The following is an 18,173-nucleotide window of genomic DNA, read 5'->3' as shown; positions in this document are numbered from 1 at the left end:
TGTGGCTTGCGGTAAAATTAACCAATCCGGTTCCAAAGATAAGCTGAAATACATTCAACTATAGCTAATAACATACAGAGGTTTCTTAACGACATGTACTAACATCCCATCAACAGAAGGAAAGTAGACAGAATTACTTCTAGTCTCATTTTTTTCAAAGAAAGTTTATTAATTTTGATAATAATGATAATAATATTTTTATGATAATGGATATTATCTATTTAAAAGTCTGAATTGACAGCAGAAGGAAACATGAATTGTTAAATGCATAAAAATTCAAAGTAAATAATAATATTTAGGTCGTAGACTTCTTAACCACAATGACGCACTACTAGCCGGTTCGCGGGTCAATGTTAAAGAGTAGAAAAAATATTGCAGAGTTTTTTTTCTGTCAGTTACATCACTCTTGTATGCAACTGCAGCTAAGCAATTGTGTCACAGACAATAATTAGATCACGTTTCTGAGAATCAGCGACTGTATTATTCGCATTAAATAAAAATGCTAGTGATACTTTTAGATTGTTCTTATAACTATCCAATATTGAATTTATTAATCTATAATGAAGCAATTGATCATCTTATTACAAATTAGATTCAACATAACAACAATAATAATCAAATTCGCGTTTATTTTAATCTCTGGGACGATTAAATTCGACCCACTATTGTTGTCCATAAACACTCCTTAAGTCCAATTTCAATACTTCACCAAAAAATAGTTCAAGATTATAGTAGTACGGTGTACTCTCGATTATCTGTTCTTGAAATAAATACATTTCTTTTAATTAATTTTAAAATCAAGTAAAATCGTATTATCACGTGTTGCGAAAATACTTCTGGAACTCATAAAATGTAAATTATGGCGATTGGATGAATTAAATATTTGGATCATTTAATGGGACCGAAATTGAAAATCTTCCTGTTCATTATTATAACCAAAAAAGAGCACGAATTGGTTCAAAACCAAATGGGTTTTGAACCAATACCTCGATTATCCGAGTGCGGATTAACCGTGCTTTAAATAAATTAGTGATAAACCGTTATTTTTTTTATTTCGGTTTTCATTCCGGTTCAATTAAAATATATATATATATTGATTCACTTTTGATTTTCGTTCCAAAAAAAAACCATTTATTTTGGTTTTCGGTTCAGCTCCGAGTGATTATTTTTTAATTTTTGAAATGTTTTTATCTGTACAAAAAAATATTTTCTACTACAATTTGGATAATTTTATTCCTTCTTTTGTAATAATCATATTACATTAATTGATACAACAATATAATATAAATAATAATTATTATTTATATTATATAAAGGCATAACTGTTAGAACTAGAAGTACATACTATATAATGTATTATAATAATATAATTTATTTTACGAAACAAATTCGTATATTCAATTTCGATGTAAAAATAATCATCTTGGATATACTAAAAGTGTATGTTTTATAACATATAATTTTAACACATTTTCACATAAAATATGAAATATAATTACAAATGTACAAATCTAATAAAATCCGTCAAAATTTTTGAATATGCCATCCGTACAAAAGACGGAGACAGTTTTTTTTATTTTTTCAATAAAAATACAAAATTCCGTACTAGTAATATTGAAAAACTGAGGTAGATGATGGCTTGATCAATTTCTGGGGAAAAATTACTGACATTGGATGCTATACATGGAATAGCACAATCTTAGTCAAAAGAAAAGCCAATAACACTTGTTTGATCGTAGAGAAAGATTCTTCCTAACATGAAAACCTTGTATTGTATTCTAAAGAGACTGAAGCAAGTGATTCGGATTTTCATTGCTTGAATGATGCTGATATTGTTGCTTTTGTCACTCAAACACAAGATGAAGGGAGTGATGAAGAATATAAGTAAATAGGATACTAAGAATTACATTGATCACAAAACGTCGCTGACTTTTGTTCTTCTAACATCAACCAAAGAAGATTCGAATATAATAGCTGATATTCAAAAAATAAAAAGAGATTCTCAAAAGCACCGAGAATCACAGATTTTCCTAATAAGCAAAAAAATTGAGTATCTACACTGTAGATATATTATACATATTTTGGAAGCAAAAAAAGTGACAGATTACACGTGTTTTTTAATTATACGTGCACTTCCTCCCCAGCAATAGACCGAATAATCGAGACAATAAAGTATTTATTAGATGCTGCATTCGTTAAAACTTCACAATTATTGTGCTATGTACAAGTGCAACAGTCGAATATGGCGACTTATCGTACTAAGACGTATTTAATTATTTATTTTAAAATATAGTATGTTTATATTGTTACGAATATTGCTAAGCGTTACTTTTTTATTTGGGTCTTAATTCACTCTAGCTTTACTCATATGCAACTAAAGTTTTATACAATACACAAATGATTGTATTAATGAATTATTAGAGACATGGAAATGTTCTATTAAAATATGAAAGAACGGTAGGACAATGGAGAAAAATTTATTCACTAACCATTAAGTTTGAATGTTTAATTTGATACATTACTAAAGAACACTAAAAAAAGTTTAGAAGAACTGCAACAAAAATGATTACATTCTAAATATTTTTGAGCTAATCTCGTATGTTTTCCTCCGGATTTTTCTGTTTATCCCAGCTCGTATCTCTGATACCTGCCAGCATTCGGACTATTGATCCACACACCCCCAAAAACGGAGGGCTGCACGCTCCGTACGCGTATATGCATCTTTTATTTTTGGCCCCCGCATTCGGGAATGCATCTATCGGGGGTGGACACGCGCTAATAAACGGGATAGGGGAAACAGAATTTCACCAAATTTATCTATCGCAGCGCGGGCGGCAGAAACAAGGGTAGATCAATAGATACAGTATCCCTAAAAATACCGTACACTTTTTTAATCTTCGCATTGTTTACTTACGGCCAGCTGAAGAGTCGGATATATAGTTTTAACTGTATCGTGTGTCACAAGAGTTCTAAGTGAAAAAAAATGCCACAATGCAATTCTAAATTTAGAGGGGTGCGCGTTGAACGTCAGTCATGATGACGGGCGTAAAATAAATAAATAAGAAGCATGCGGGTCACACATCCATGTACATATATGTGTACTGTATATCGTTTCTGTAATTACATACGGCCGTATGAATTAAGCTAAATGCTTTTGACGACTCGTCATAAGGGCATTAACGCGCCGCATCGGGCACGCGAGGGTTTGTCGGTAAAACGGAAAACTGTTACACCTACAGGGGTTGATATTATAATTTTATTTAGAGTCTGCTCTATACCGGTTACTTTGGTTCGGTTGGGGTTATCTATCTTTATGTGTTAACATATGGCGTTGAAAAATTGCACAATGGATTTGGAGTGATTCTGAACACAATAATATCTACAGGTTTTTAATAGTATTAATAAATTATATTATGGTTTTGATATTTTATCAAAGGTCGAATATGTCATTTAAGAATATCAAAACTCATATCAATTAAATTATCATTTGTCGGTCAAAGTATGAACGTCCATTAATTTCATAACAGTTAAATAATTTATTATATGTCAATCTTATTGATATAATTCATTGTGCATTTAAAAATAGAGCATCACAGTCACTCTATAAATTATTTAATACAAAAATTATATCCATTGATTACAATTAATTATCAAAAAGTTTTGATTAAATCATTTTGATAATTAAATACAGTAAAGATATAAACTTTTACAATTTATCTACAGCGTAATACATAGTCAATATTGATATACATATATATATACATGGACGGTTAAAATTACATAGAAACCAAGTCTATTTGGTTGTGCCAAATTATACTTAATATTTAAAACAATATGTAATTTACGAAGTGGGTCGCAAAAAGCATTTAAAATGTGTATTTATTATTAGGATTTTCTCAGTTTTCTTAACCTGTGAATAAATACAGAAACGTCTTGGCACTATTAAATTATGGCAGTGTGCATGCTAAAATTGTCTAGCGCAGCACCACCATTTCAATAATCAAATACAATAACTAAATACACTATTATAATTTACATCAAGTGTCAATATTTAATTGATCGAATAAGATTTTAGAATGACATTGATATGTAAGGATTGTTAAGATTATAAAAAAAACAAGTCTATTTGGTTGCGCCAAACTACACTTACTATTTGAAACAATCTGTATTTCGCACAGTGTGTCGTAAAAATGTATTTATTTTGCCTGCGAATATATATATGTAGAATCATATTTAAACATCGTTTGAACTTGGACACTATTAAATCATAGGAGTGTGTATTTAAAAGTAGACTAACGATGCACCACTATTTTTATAATTCCAATTTATAATTTACCTAAAGCGTAATAGACAATATTGAATCAGTCAAATAATATTTAAGAATGATATTGATACATAAGAACGGTTGAGATTACATAGAAACCAAGTCTTTTTGGTTGAGCCAAGCTATACTTGTCAAATGGGTATTTTTATTATGATTTTCGCAGTTTATTTAATCTGTATGTCATTTCTGAAACTTGGACACTATTAAATCATCTTAGTGTGCATGTAAAAATAACCTAATGCAACCCAATCAATATGTTAATCAAATTCAATAATTGGATACGCATATACTATTTACCTAAAGTGTGATAGTCAATGATTAATTGGTCAAATAAGATTTGAGAATGACATTGATATGTAAGATAATTCGGTATTTAAAATAGTTTTTTAAAGAAGATTATCACTGTTTTTAAAACTTACAAAAAAATAATAGTGAGGTATTGAAGTCGTTTAAGCGCTGACACCATTTAAATCATGCCAAAAAGTTCAGATAGTTTTTACTATATTTTAAGTTGGCAATAAGGCAAAACTAATTGATATAAATCAATCTTTGTGGTAAAGCGATACAAATCAAACCACTGAAATAGAGTATGTATATAGAATTCAAAACAACAAGTTGAGAATACGAATCCGTGAGTTACGAAAAAAGTTACAACACACAAAACACAAACGATTACAAATTGATTTACGACTCTTTAACTCAAAGCGATTAAAAGTCCATCAAACGTTTAATCCTTAAAGAACGGAAGCCCGCCAGCCATATAAATCATAATCTTACCGTTTTATTCAGAGAAAAATAAATATCCAGATAGTCAAATCGTAGCACTGAAAATCCGACACTACACGAAAACAAGCGGTGCTGCAATCGTAGCACGGGACGCTCGATCCGCAGGCCGCAATGACAACCGTGCCGGCGTAGTCACGTGACACAGACGCGAGATGACAGCCTGCGGCCCGCGGGCGAGAGGGAAAGTGTCCGCGACGGACGCGTGCGGCCCGCTGTGCGACGCCGGCCGACTGCACCGGTGCAGCGTTGTTCCGCTGCACACATGCGCCGCACTGCTGCCAACCCTGGCAGACAAAACAACACACACGGAACGCATCATGGCGGGCGACCGATAAGTCCGGAACGCGGCATATTTCGAAACCGCGAGTGATAAATGGATGTTTATGATCGCGCGCGCCCTGTGGCCCACTTTTCGTCGAGAGAAACGAAATTTAATCGGAAATGTATAAATAAGTGTGATCAACATTTAGAGTATCTGAAAAATACATTTAATGTCGAGAGGTTGAAAATTCAAATCAATCGGAATCTATTTATGAATAAATCATATTTAATAAAAATAGGCAAGCTTAGTAGTAATTTAAAATGTAAATCTAGCAATATATGCCTGGACTTAAATCTGATAACACAACTTCGCCTTTACGGGCTTGTTGCTTAAAAATATTAAATAAAATATGCTTGCTCGGTGTGGAGTAACACTAGTTGTACACTATAATTTTGACTGTAAGCCAAAAATTGTCTACAATAATAATCTTATTTTGTAACGGATACCATATATTTTTGGACATTTTTATTTTTACACTAAAAAATACTTTTCGCATTCTCCTTGACGTACCACTTTCTTAACACTGATTAGCAATACAATGGCAACAATTTAAAAAAAACTAACATTTGAAAAAAAAATATAATTGCTTTATATTACATAATTTTACATATATGTGTGAATTTTTAAAAATATATTGTCTAGTTATAAAATTGTCGAGAAAGAAATTAACTAATATATACAATTTTTCTAAGTATTTAATTTTCCGTATAATCTTTAAACAAATACAATTTAAAAAATATAAATTATATACATACATATATAAGCTGAATCCAAAAAATGATCTATAAATTTATGAAAAACAACGCATTCAATTTTGGTCATTCAAATACCTATATTCAAGTACCTTAAGTCATAAAATTAATTTGAACCATGAAATTCTACTTGATTTAAGTGAAAGTAAGTATAATCATAGACAAGGCGTCACTAAGATGTAAATTGTTCGAATACATCAAAACAAATTATAACCATTACCTTAAGACTTTAATCATTTTCAGATATAGATAAATTTAGTTAATCTAAAATAGAAAAAACATTTCATACTTATGCTTTATAGTTTAGTATTGTGACTGATTTAAAAAAAGCTATGAACTTTTCATTTGATATTTTGTGAATATGTTTTGCGATCACCTTGAACCGTATAAAATTTGTTTAATTGCTATAATTTCATTACTTTTATAAAGCAAGAAATAAAAATATTTGTTTTTTCCCGAGACATTCTGGAGCAAGAATTCTCGAGAAAAAAAAATCATCAGACATCAACTCCATATTCTTTGGCAAGTCTATATAAATCTGTATTTAACGTTTTGTAATATTTTTATTAAAATTAATTTCTATTTTATAGCTAAGGATTTATGTATACTAAATATAAAAAAAAATATTCTGCGTTTATAGGTGAGGTTATAATCATACATAGTACAAAAATAATAATATTTTTCACTACACCAATAGTCTTGAGAAAAACATAATGCGTAATTTTATACTGTTGTTTTTGGCAATTTTTATAAAGAAATTAAAAATTTTCATTATAGCGTCAAGTTTTTATGTAATACAACTACCAATATGTATTAAAAACACACTTTGAATAATTTTGTGCCGTTTATCGTTGATCGTGCAACGCCTTTTTATATCAATATTTTAAGGAAAAAATAAAAAATGTGTATAATTAAAATTCTTTAAAAAAAATCTTAAAATAATCCTATTACTAACCGCAAGAATTCAGTTAGATTTATAGACGCTATAGAACATTTATTTTATTTTTGATGCAGTTATAAATAGTATCAGCCATAATAAAATTTTGACTTTGAAATAAACAATTAACGATTCTTAACTAGCAAAAAAAAGGTGATCTGCGTTTGAATCGTATATGAGCTTCCAATTTCTATCGTATCTGAGAGTTCGGAATTATTTATTATTATATAATTATATTTCCTATCGATTATCACAGATTATGTTTTCCTAGATTTTCCTTATATCTCTGAAATTAATACTGAAATTATTATATTGTAATATTAAATGATATAACGTAATGCGTTATATCCCTATAGAATAATCCGATATGTACCACTAACTAAAAGTTGAATGAATTCTTAACAATTAGTCTTAAACATTATAATTGAGTTTAAGTGAGTACAAAATAAATCCAGAAGGCTCTCAGCAATGTCTTTTTACTAAAACTATAATAATACTAATTTAAATATAAATATATAATAGGTAAAGTGTGAAACATAAGATGCCAGAACAGTTAGAAAAGATATTAATTTTATACATGATTTATACGACCCTTTATAGAACATTATGGAGTGACGTACTACCAATAATGGTGAGCATGTAATGCCCCAACAAATTACCAACCCGTATAATATATACGGGCGTGTTAGTTTTACACCAGTTTATGCTTCCATTGAGTTTTAAAAACTGAATTTTTGCTTTATGGAGGTTATAAAAAATATATTTAAGAAACAACAACGCGTAAATAGTCCATATTTATAAAATGTTGATGTTCGTCCAAGAAAGAATTTGATCTAGGAACATTTTAGTTACAATATATGTATTTTTCATCTTTACGTATATAGCTCAAATTATCATAAACTTAAAACAAACAACGCTCAGACTTTGCCTCCAAAATAAACATTTTTTATACTGTACTACAAAAATATTTATACAAACAGTCTCTAGTGAGCAATTCGTCAAAGTATATCGTGCAACATGCAATTTTGCATGAGATTTAATTTTATAATAAAACGAATGATCAGTATCGTCGCTGTTTACTACGTTGACTTGATGATTAATAACAAATACTATTTTTTTATATAAATGTATATTATATTAAAAAAATATACATATATTTATAAGAAAAACGATCGATAAGCGATGATTATAATCTGGTATTCTAAAGCATAATAATTTATATTATAAGTAAATCTCTTCTAAATTGTATCTTATTGTGTCCTAGTTACCCATTAGCAATATCTGCACTTTCTCGAGATTTCCCAAGGGGACAGATTTTCAATCCCTCACTTCTTAGTAAGAAGCGACGCAAAGTCTAACAATGACAAATATATGATATACTTAAATATATATATTATATTTGTTAAGATCAAATAAAAGAAATATACAATATCATTGGCTTTTACATATTTAATAATATTATTATTATTGTAGGTTTAAAAAAGAGAACCTTTAAATTATATAACCAATAAAATTGATCGGTTAAAAAAAAATATTCCTTACAAGTATAAACTAAATCAAATGTATCTATTAACGAGCTCTTATATTTACCAGCTATTTTTTTTATTAAAAATACAGGTGTTGATAAAAATTTAGATTTTTAAAACTTTGAATAAAAAATAGGAATAATTCGAAATGTTATGAAAGAGTGAATTTAATCCCATTTTTTAACTTGCGTCTTTATAATAGTTGGAACACATCTATGCGCTCCGGTGATGTAAGCTCAATACACACGTTAAAGGGTGCTACAAATAGTTTATTTCACCTTAGTAATGTACTTTTAATTCGATACATATAGAGATATTACATGTATTCTCATGTTTAATTGATAGTATTTAATAAAACATCAATGCTATGATAATCAAGAATTATTTTCTAGTTCTCCATACATACTCTAAGGCAAAAAAAATTTAATTGACATAAGCATAGACTTAATATATTTAAGCAATTGCAGATGACCCTAATAAAAACAGAACCTTCCCATCTCCAAACCATTTGTTAAATAGCAATAATATTTAGTTGATAATTTGGATATTTGAACAATTTATAGGGATAAATTTATTTTGAAATGTATTTATTTTTTTAATACAAATCTGATCATTATGAATTGACAGGTTTCCCCAATGCATCATAATGGAAATAATCGATAAAATATTATTAAATCTACCTAATTATTCCACAGATTCATAAAACATGACTTTTAGCTCATGAAGTCGTGTTCAATAAAAGATAACACGTGCCAAGCTACAGAGCCAAATGTCAAAATATATTAAATAAATAGTTTAAATTTTTCCATAATAAAGTGCAGTTATCATGTTTTTTACTAGCTAGTTCTGCTTATTTTAATATATGTGGTATACGCTTTGAAAGAGCACACGAAACTTAATTTAATGGTCATTTTGGATAAATTGTCAGTTAATATGATATTTACATAGAATTACAGTAACTCTTAAACTGTAAGAATTCCTGTCAAGGTTTTTACTATCATCTTCAATGAGAAAATGATATCAATTGAAACAATTAGCATAGCAGTACATTGGAATGAGATTGTAGTGTCTTAAATTGCTTTAAATAAGATCTCTTGTGACTTTAGCTTTCACACATACTTTAACACTTTAAGTCATACAAAGTATCTTTTAGCGAACGGGTTGTCACTCGAGTTAAAGCAGACAATCAAGCAACGACATATTGCATTTGGACTCGACGGCCTATGATTGCACTCTTTCTGCGTTGCGTCCAATAAAAAAGGCTATTTGTTTCAATCGTTGCGCTGGCCGAACGACACTGACAACTGCTTGCTCTCAACACAGACAAAAACACTCTCAAGAGCTAAAAAGAATAAAAAAAAAACGAGTTCAGCTGAAAACGAACGCTCGGGTGTGGGCGGCTGTAGAGAAAAAAACCACAAGTCATAGCGTCAAAATTCAAAACACAACACCAGAACACGACTATGTACTTTGAACGTTTTGTTTTTCTCCAATTTCGCTCTCACACGTTTTGCAAAACGAGGAGAGTGCACCAAAGACGACCTCCGGATCCTTGTAGCGTTTTTTGCGAAGCATTTTATTAGAAATAAATTATTGACTGGATCTTCGCGAGCGTCCAATGAAGCGCAATAAAAATTATATTACAAAAAATGGTGATATTGATGGATGTGCTCTAGGAAAAGGGGTGCCCGTTCCAACACCGCTGCACTAATGGCGGAGTGCATCGGACAGCTGTGCATCAATTCTATACATCTACACACACCAACACACTAATAGAATAGTGCTTCTAAACATTCACATCAAATATTTAAACATATGCTGAACAAGATGCATCAACGTCTACGATGCATATTGACTGATGTGACGTCACCAAATAAATATTTTTTAACATTGCATTTTACTGGCACTAATTAATATATACCCCAATCTTTCTTTCCAGTATAAAGTTAATTATATTGAATGGCATTATATTAAAAAAACGTTTAAAAGATCTATCTTGCTTATCAATAATAAAAATATAAATGTATGTCCAAAGCTATGATAGCACCGTTTCCTCTATTAAAAAAGTCATTTCATTTTAATTTTGACAATGAAGCACTTTTACAAGTTTCTGTGGGGTGGTGTCGGCAATACGTCGATGATCCGTGATTTTCAGCTGCCGACTGTAGATTGAAAGATTATTATTAAGCCATCCAGTTTTTTAACGGACCTGCCAGACACAAGGATGTTTTCGACGATAGCTACGAGGAACAGGAACAATTTATGTGGGATCTGTATTAGGCGTGAGCCACTGTCTCAAACTAGCAAAAATAAATATTTTAGATGAAAAAATATCAAGCTTTCTTTCAATGGATTATATTATATAAGTATCACACTTAATTTTTATGTTAAATAAATGTTCAATATACACATTGAAGAGTCATCATAATTTAAATCCCCTTTAATAATACATATATTAAAATTCCCCCTCGTATTACTTCAAACATTAGTATTGACTATTGACAAATGAACTGAAATGGCTTATGAGTTGCTGAATCTTTTGTAAAAGTCACTGGAGGGCAAAGGGTTTAAGCTCCTTTTTTCAATATTCGTTTATTTACTGTAAATCTTCCGTTGAAACATAACGGGCGTTAGCTCAATGCGCTACAAACTCAACCAACGACTACTAAGTAAGTAGTGGGACACCACACTGAAATCAAATTTCTGATTATTAATTATATACATTATTACAGCTTTTAATCAATAGATTTTACTATGCACAACCTAGCTCAATTTTATTTTAATTATTTATCACAATAATAATACGTGAACTTAGGAAAATCTATGAAAATTTAATTTGTGATAATCAATTAAAATAATAATTATATAATAATCACTAATTATGATCTTCCACATACGATATAAATTGAAAAAAGTCTACATGGGATCTGAACTCAGTTCTTTCAGGTTATTAATCACCGACTTAAACCATTTATTTAGAGTACTGGCATTTGGTAGGAGTTCTGTTTTTTATTAATATTTTTAAATAATAAACCTCAATTTGTGGGTTTTTGGTTCAAATACCTGCTTATTGTTTTTACTTAAGCATTAATGCTACGAATATTCAAAATGCAAAAGTATACAGACCAACAGAGATGCCTAACTTATATTGATTACTATACATTTGTAATTTTGATTAGTAGCACATTAGGACCGTGAGGTTAATATAGCCCATGGGCGAATGTTTTCATGCTTTAAGGGGGTAATATAAATACGTAATTAAAACGATTTATTTTCATTCATTATATATTCATATGTAAAAATAAGACTCACAAAGAAATTATGTTTATTTGCGTTCAATATTAATCCAGGACAACACCGCTTGAGCTATATAATTGTAATTCCTAACATGCTAATGAAGATTGTTCTGAATTTATGATACAATCATCACGGCTATGAATAACCAATTTTATTTTTAGTATTAAAATACTGTAAAATATTGAGTTTAAATATTTAAGAAATAGTTTTAGATACTATTATATAACAAGCTATTAAGAGTAAAATACAGTAAGACATTGCAAGCGGATCCATTTGTATATAAATTATAAAAAACGGATTAATTTTTTGTCAGACATTTTTTAGAACCGCTGGAATGTGAGCGTGTGTGCGGTCAGCTCATAGTGTAAGTGGCAGCCTGCAACCCAATATTGTAATGGATAATGAACATGCACATATACGCATAGAAGGGGCCGCTCCCACTTCTAGTTATATAGTAGAAAATTGTACTGTCTGACCTACAAAAAACGTAGGATATTATAGGGTACCGCCGTTGTATCTATCCATTCTTCGTGCGCGAATAGCGCAACTGTATGGAGAAAAAATGATACTAAAATAACTCCCGCTCAATATAGATAGTACACGCGTACATATAAAACAATACGTCGGTCGTCAATGGGTTATATTCGTTACAATAAGTCAAGGTTAGGCTATATCGGTGCCATCGTTGTCTGGGCAGACACGGCACTTTTTTGCATATTGCTAGCGTATTCGCCGGTGTACAGTCGGCGCAATGGACGCTCATCAACGTGGTAACTATCCTATATGCGTATGCATATGTACTATTGTGTTGCCAGAGCAAGGCTTACAGCAACTTCTCAATAATGAAGACGGGTTACGCAGAAAACCGGTCGCGATAGCCAGAATAGCAGAAGGCACGGTTTCAATGGAAACCCTAGACTCGAGGTCGCATGTGTTATATCTATACATGTGTACTTTCACCCTACTATTCCTATTAATATGCAAAATCGCGTATTGCAAATAAGCGACATCACTCGTCACTTTACATCATGAACTTATTGAATGGTTCTACTCAATAAAGAATGAGTAAAACGTGTATAGTAATAAAGCTATGTAGGATCAGATCAATCATACTATTCTTGAATAACATTTCATCATTGTTCCTAGTTATGTCGTATCGTAGGGGTTTTCAATGTTTCGTTCTTTGCATTGAAGCTTTAAATTTTTCACAAAAAGAATTACTTAAAAACTGTCACGCAATTCACCGCCAGCAATTTACCGCCGCGTCAATTGATGATCGCTATGATCGCTAACATATAATAAAAAGCAATGAGATGTGTTTATATAAACTCGCCTATTGAGAGAAGCTGAGAAAAGCAACCGTGTTCCCTTCATGCATTTATATACAATATAAATACAATACTCGATTTTTGACACGACTTCGATGTTTCTTGGAACCACTTAAAATATAAAATTCAATAGTTTATTACGATTATAAAAGGTTTCGAGAAACCTTCTTCATATGCAAAAATTTTGTTTCGGAACCAGACACTAGAATTTCGGTCGTCAACTAGAGCAGATCAACGCAATTTTTTTTGTCTAACGCCAGGGTTTTTTACTTTTGGCTTGTCTGGAACCTCTATTAAAAAAAGCCTTTTAGCAGGCCAAGTACGCCAAGCTTTCAATTTTGCCCGATCGGACCCCATATAAGGCCCCCTGAGACTGCAGCCTCTAGAGCTGCATCCGCAGCGTGATCCAAGAGTATGCCCGCAATCCAAAAAATACATTTTTCTTATTATCTTACGTTGGACATCGATACTAAACTTTTCCAGTGCTTGGAAATATTATCAGCCACCCCCAATGCTTCCAAGATCTTAATTTGAACAAGTATAACGAACGTAATGACAGATGCGGAAATAATCTGTTAAATATAGCAAAGGTGGTCATCATCACTGTTACGTCAGCCACTACTGGCAACCGTGCGCTACTCTTATTCATAGTCTAGTTACGCATAACCTCGAATACTTTGATAGTACATAGCACGAAACGAATGTCGGTCAATCACACATGTCAAACGTCAGTCGGTGGCAAGGAACTCCTCCTAGAGTCTTTGGAGCGGTACCAAAAATCGGCTCTCTCGTACCAAAAAACGTGGCACACGTCCACACACATCGAACAATACGTGACTGATGGTACAATTGGTTCAAACGACAAGGCACCGCCGACAAGGTCGTAATGATTATCGCAATTGCAGCGGCCGCAATAAATGTCGGCCACGGTGTAATGGTCTCGTGCACGAAATCGCATCGACAAAACTCTGGAAATTGGAGAAGAAAATGGGAGAAACCGAGAGATCGCCCCGATGGTGCAACAATACCCAATTAAGCCCCAGCGCGTGTGGCTAAATCAAAAAAAAAATTGGAACGTGTATCAGATTTTATCACCTGGTGAAGGTCGGTCATGTGTAGAGCAGTAGAGACAACATGGCTAGAGCTGCTGCTATATAATGAACTTTGCGAAATGGTTCTATTCTACCAGATTCGACACTGATGTATGAAGTTTAACGAGAGCGTAGGTTTAACCCAACGGGTCAAGTGTAATAAAAATGATTAATTGAAGTCGATAGCTTGAAATATATGCTCTCAAAAACACACAGTCAAGGTCAAGTTTAGCGTGTGTGAATTTACACATGCTTTATTACATAATTTTGTAACATTTTTATAATATACTACACATATTTTTTATTTTTTACATAAGAGATTTAAGAATCAGGAAGTTGGAAAGCAAATAAGATCTATTGATTTAAAATACCACATTGTGTATAATATAAACGACCGTTTTAATAAAATTGCCTTCCACAGCCTTATCGGTAACCATCTTGCGAACGTGCACAAGAAAGATCGCGATCGTTGCAATTTGATATATTCTATGCAAAAGATAACAATGCAACTCGTTGTCTTGAAACAATTTTCCGCGAGCACAGGGCATTCATTAAAAACGGGGTAATTGAAAAATTACAACAGTGACCCTCGACCGTCAGAATGCATCTGAAGGATATTCAACGGTTCTTTCTCCGCGATGGTTTAAGTGCAATTGAGAATGGTTCTGTCTCGCTGCTGCAGCAGCGAAACAGAACGATTCCAGAAGATCATGGCTAAGTCTATCTTCAGGGTCGGAGCAAGAACTTGACCATTGTTGGCCGACGAGATCAGCGGATTAAATCGAACCAAGGCCGCCAGTCATTACCATTGTATATTTTCAAGATTCAGATGTGTTACGAAGCAACATGAAGGTAGTGATGCAAACAACACAACTAATGCTTCTTACCTATCTTCGAACCAATGAAGCGATATTTTAGTCGTATATTTATACATTAAAAATCAACATTTTTTAAATATAAAAACTTGTTACATATAATATATGGACCACTATATGCCAAATGTTACTCGCTCAGTAATAAGCTCTTGGGCAGCAACAGACGTTGCATAAAACACAACGACGTTTTTGTTTTAAAATAATAATAAATTATTTTGCTAGCACTGTTTGGTCAAATCATAAAAAGTTATTTTTTTATTAAAGTTTCTGTCTTTAGCTATGTATGATTAGCATATTTTTAGAATTCTATGTGAATTGCGGCCAAAAAATTTTCCTACTCATTTAAAACAAACCCTACGAGCCCTAAACTACTGCTAAAATGTCAGTGTTGCCAACAAGTACAAAGTTCGTTCAAACCACACTTTTACCAGCCCTATAAATCCGAATATCCCTCATATATTATACATTTATTTTAATATATAGAACACATAATAAAGTAATTATTAAAATGTTAATATATCTTTTACTCAACCTTAAAGGCGCGGCGCGTCTTGTATAAGATAATGTAGAATGCCGAAATTTTCTTACCTGAAAAAGAAAAAGAAAATTAATTAATACCATTTTTATATTACACTTTTGCTTTACTTTAATAACGTACAATATTATGTTAAGCTAATTTGGGGCTATTTTGAAATAAAATGTAGAACTCTTTAACGAATATGTTTATTATTTTTCATCATTAATATATTATAAAAACCGTATCTTATAATGATTTAGTAAATTATTATATGAAAGTAGAAGAAGTCATATATATTTGCGTTTTGAAATTATTGAGTTTTGCGTAAATTTACTTCAAAAAGAACATGATTCTTAGCACTATAGCTTTGATATGTTTAGTACCGGTGGTATTTTACAATTACTTTGTAAAATAATAGTATGTTAAATAATATAATTTGATAATAATCAGTCATTGATTTTTTTGGTAAGAGAACATTTAAAAAAATATAAAAACACATTTATTTAGAGTTATAACACGTTGCATTTATTTACAGAATTGTAACACGTCAGAATATGTTTTTGTTATTGTATAAGATTTATTCTACAATAGAATTGCTATTTTCTGATACTTTAAAATAGTTAGGAAGATTTGGCGGAATATACAATAGCAATCAATCATATCTTTATATTTTTCATTTGTATAATATTTATTATTTTCATTGTCATACACTGATTATATAACTATATATCTGTCTTTTTAAGCATATCTTGGGCTATACATATAAAATATAAAAATTATTTTCATTAATGCATATTTTTTGGGCTTTTTTTAGATATCTATAATAAATAAACGCGTTATTTCTTATTAATATTTTCTTTGATTATTGTTATCCATTCCTAAGTTCACGATCATCTGACAAAAAATATCTAAAGTTTAGCATTAAATATTTTCGGTATAGATTTGATGCTTTTTTTTAGATTTTATTTGAAAATTTCTGATTCAGAATCAGGGACTTTACTTTATTTTTTTCAGGAGGGGGGGGGGGGAGCAAAAATTGGCCAGTCAGTGGTAATTTTTTTTTAATAAAATTTACTTTCAATAAAATTCATAATATATCATGCATTTTTATGGCCAAATAAAATGGGGGGGGGGGGGCAAATGACCCCACCTGCTCCACCTAAATGATAACCCTGCTTTTCGTAGATTTCGATAGCTTTTAGTAATAACTGTGCATTGCTGTTATAGACTCTCTATTATTATTATTATTTCACTCGTCATATAGTATATATAGATAACAAACACAGAAAACCCGGATTACGCATTTCACAGAATATACGTGTGAATCTACCGTAAGCTATTATACATGCTAAAGTGCCTGATAGGATCATTATTAGACAATAACAAAGAGTCTGGTCCCGCCCATCAGAGTATCGGGGACTAAAAAATTACTGTAAATAAGCAAAAAAAAACTGGCATACAGAACACTTCCAACTTGGAATAAACGAGAGTTCAGTTCAATATACACAAAGCAGAGCTACGCACTCAAGATATTGGATTAGTAGGACCAACGCTAAATTTATCAAAATTATATTTAAATAATGGACAGCAAGTAGTTGTAATAAATGGTACACAAAGCGAATGTGAGGTGGTGAAGTGTGGAAATCCGTGAAAGTTCGGTGGTGAAGTGTGGAGTTATTTCTTACTCATGCGGAATTACATAAATAAATATTAAAAAATTACAATGCTTATTATTAATTGTTAACTTTTGAAACCCAATTTTGACGTCTTTCTAATCCTAGTTATAGATTTTGTTTTCTTACATCTCATGAATCGATTTATATTTATTTTGTAACTGATATGTTGTTGTCGTGTTTTATATTAATGGATAGAATGTATCTAAAAATGTATAGGAAAAAAGTTATTTTTATGACTACACGCGCAAGAAAATGGCAGAAAACACCACATAATTAATTTGGCATCTTGAGAAGTGTACAGGTGGCAGGATGCCACAGTGTGACGGAGGAAAATGGCGACCGTGATCTTTGTTTGCTCACTTTACGTTTAACAGTCTGTTCTTCCTTCGAGTTTCAGAAGTTTCACAGTTTGCACTGTCGAGAATAAAGACCAAGATTATATATGTATGTATAATGTGCACTACATGTATGTGTACTGCTGCTGATTGGCTATGATTTATCATGCAAATGTATACAAATCATTAATCATAATCTAAAAGCATTCTAGAGCCATTTAGACAACTTTCTATTGTAGAGATCTGAATCTAGATTCATTAATATCCATCGAAAGATTCATATGATCTTGTCGTATGAAATAGTTAATAACTTGTATTTTTCAAGTCTTGTTTAGCACGTGTGTGTGAAAACAAAGAGATGAAAAATTGCTACTTCGAAAGAGGAAAAACCAAGAACAGATGCGCGC

At 31.4% G+C, this 18,173-nt stretch overlaps 1 protein-coding gene across 5 annotated transcripts in view; it reads right to left on the bottom strand.

Moving 5' to 3' along the window:
• The window catches only part of EcR (Ecdysone receptor), a 431,050-nt gene that overhangs the window by 314,625 nt on the left and 98,252 nt on the right, over window positions 1-18,173 (bottom strand). For 2 of the 5 annotated variants that reach the window (XM_088182131.1, XM_088182125.1), the window contains exon 1: window positions 5,102-5,344. The exons of the other annotated variants lie outside the window; for them this stretch is intronic. The gene's annotated coding sequence lies outside the window, so the exon portion shown is untranslated. Of the gene's footprint in view, window positions 1-5,101; window positions 5,345-18,173 lie in introns of those variants that run through there. 5 annotated transcript variants of the gene reach the window in all.

Source organism: Plectrocnemia conspersa, unplaced genomic scaffold (assembly GCF_051122295.1).
Source record: "Plectrocnemia conspersa isolate PC_06_02 unplaced genomic scaffold, ASM5112229v1 ptg000003l, whole genome shotgun sequence".
Classification (NCBI taxonomy): Eukaryota; Metazoa; Arthropoda; class Insecta; order Trichoptera; family Polycentropodidae; genus Plectrocnemia; species Plectrocnemia conspersa.
Note: the sequence above shows the minus strand (reverse complement) of the source record. Positions and strands in the feature narration are given on the sequence as shown.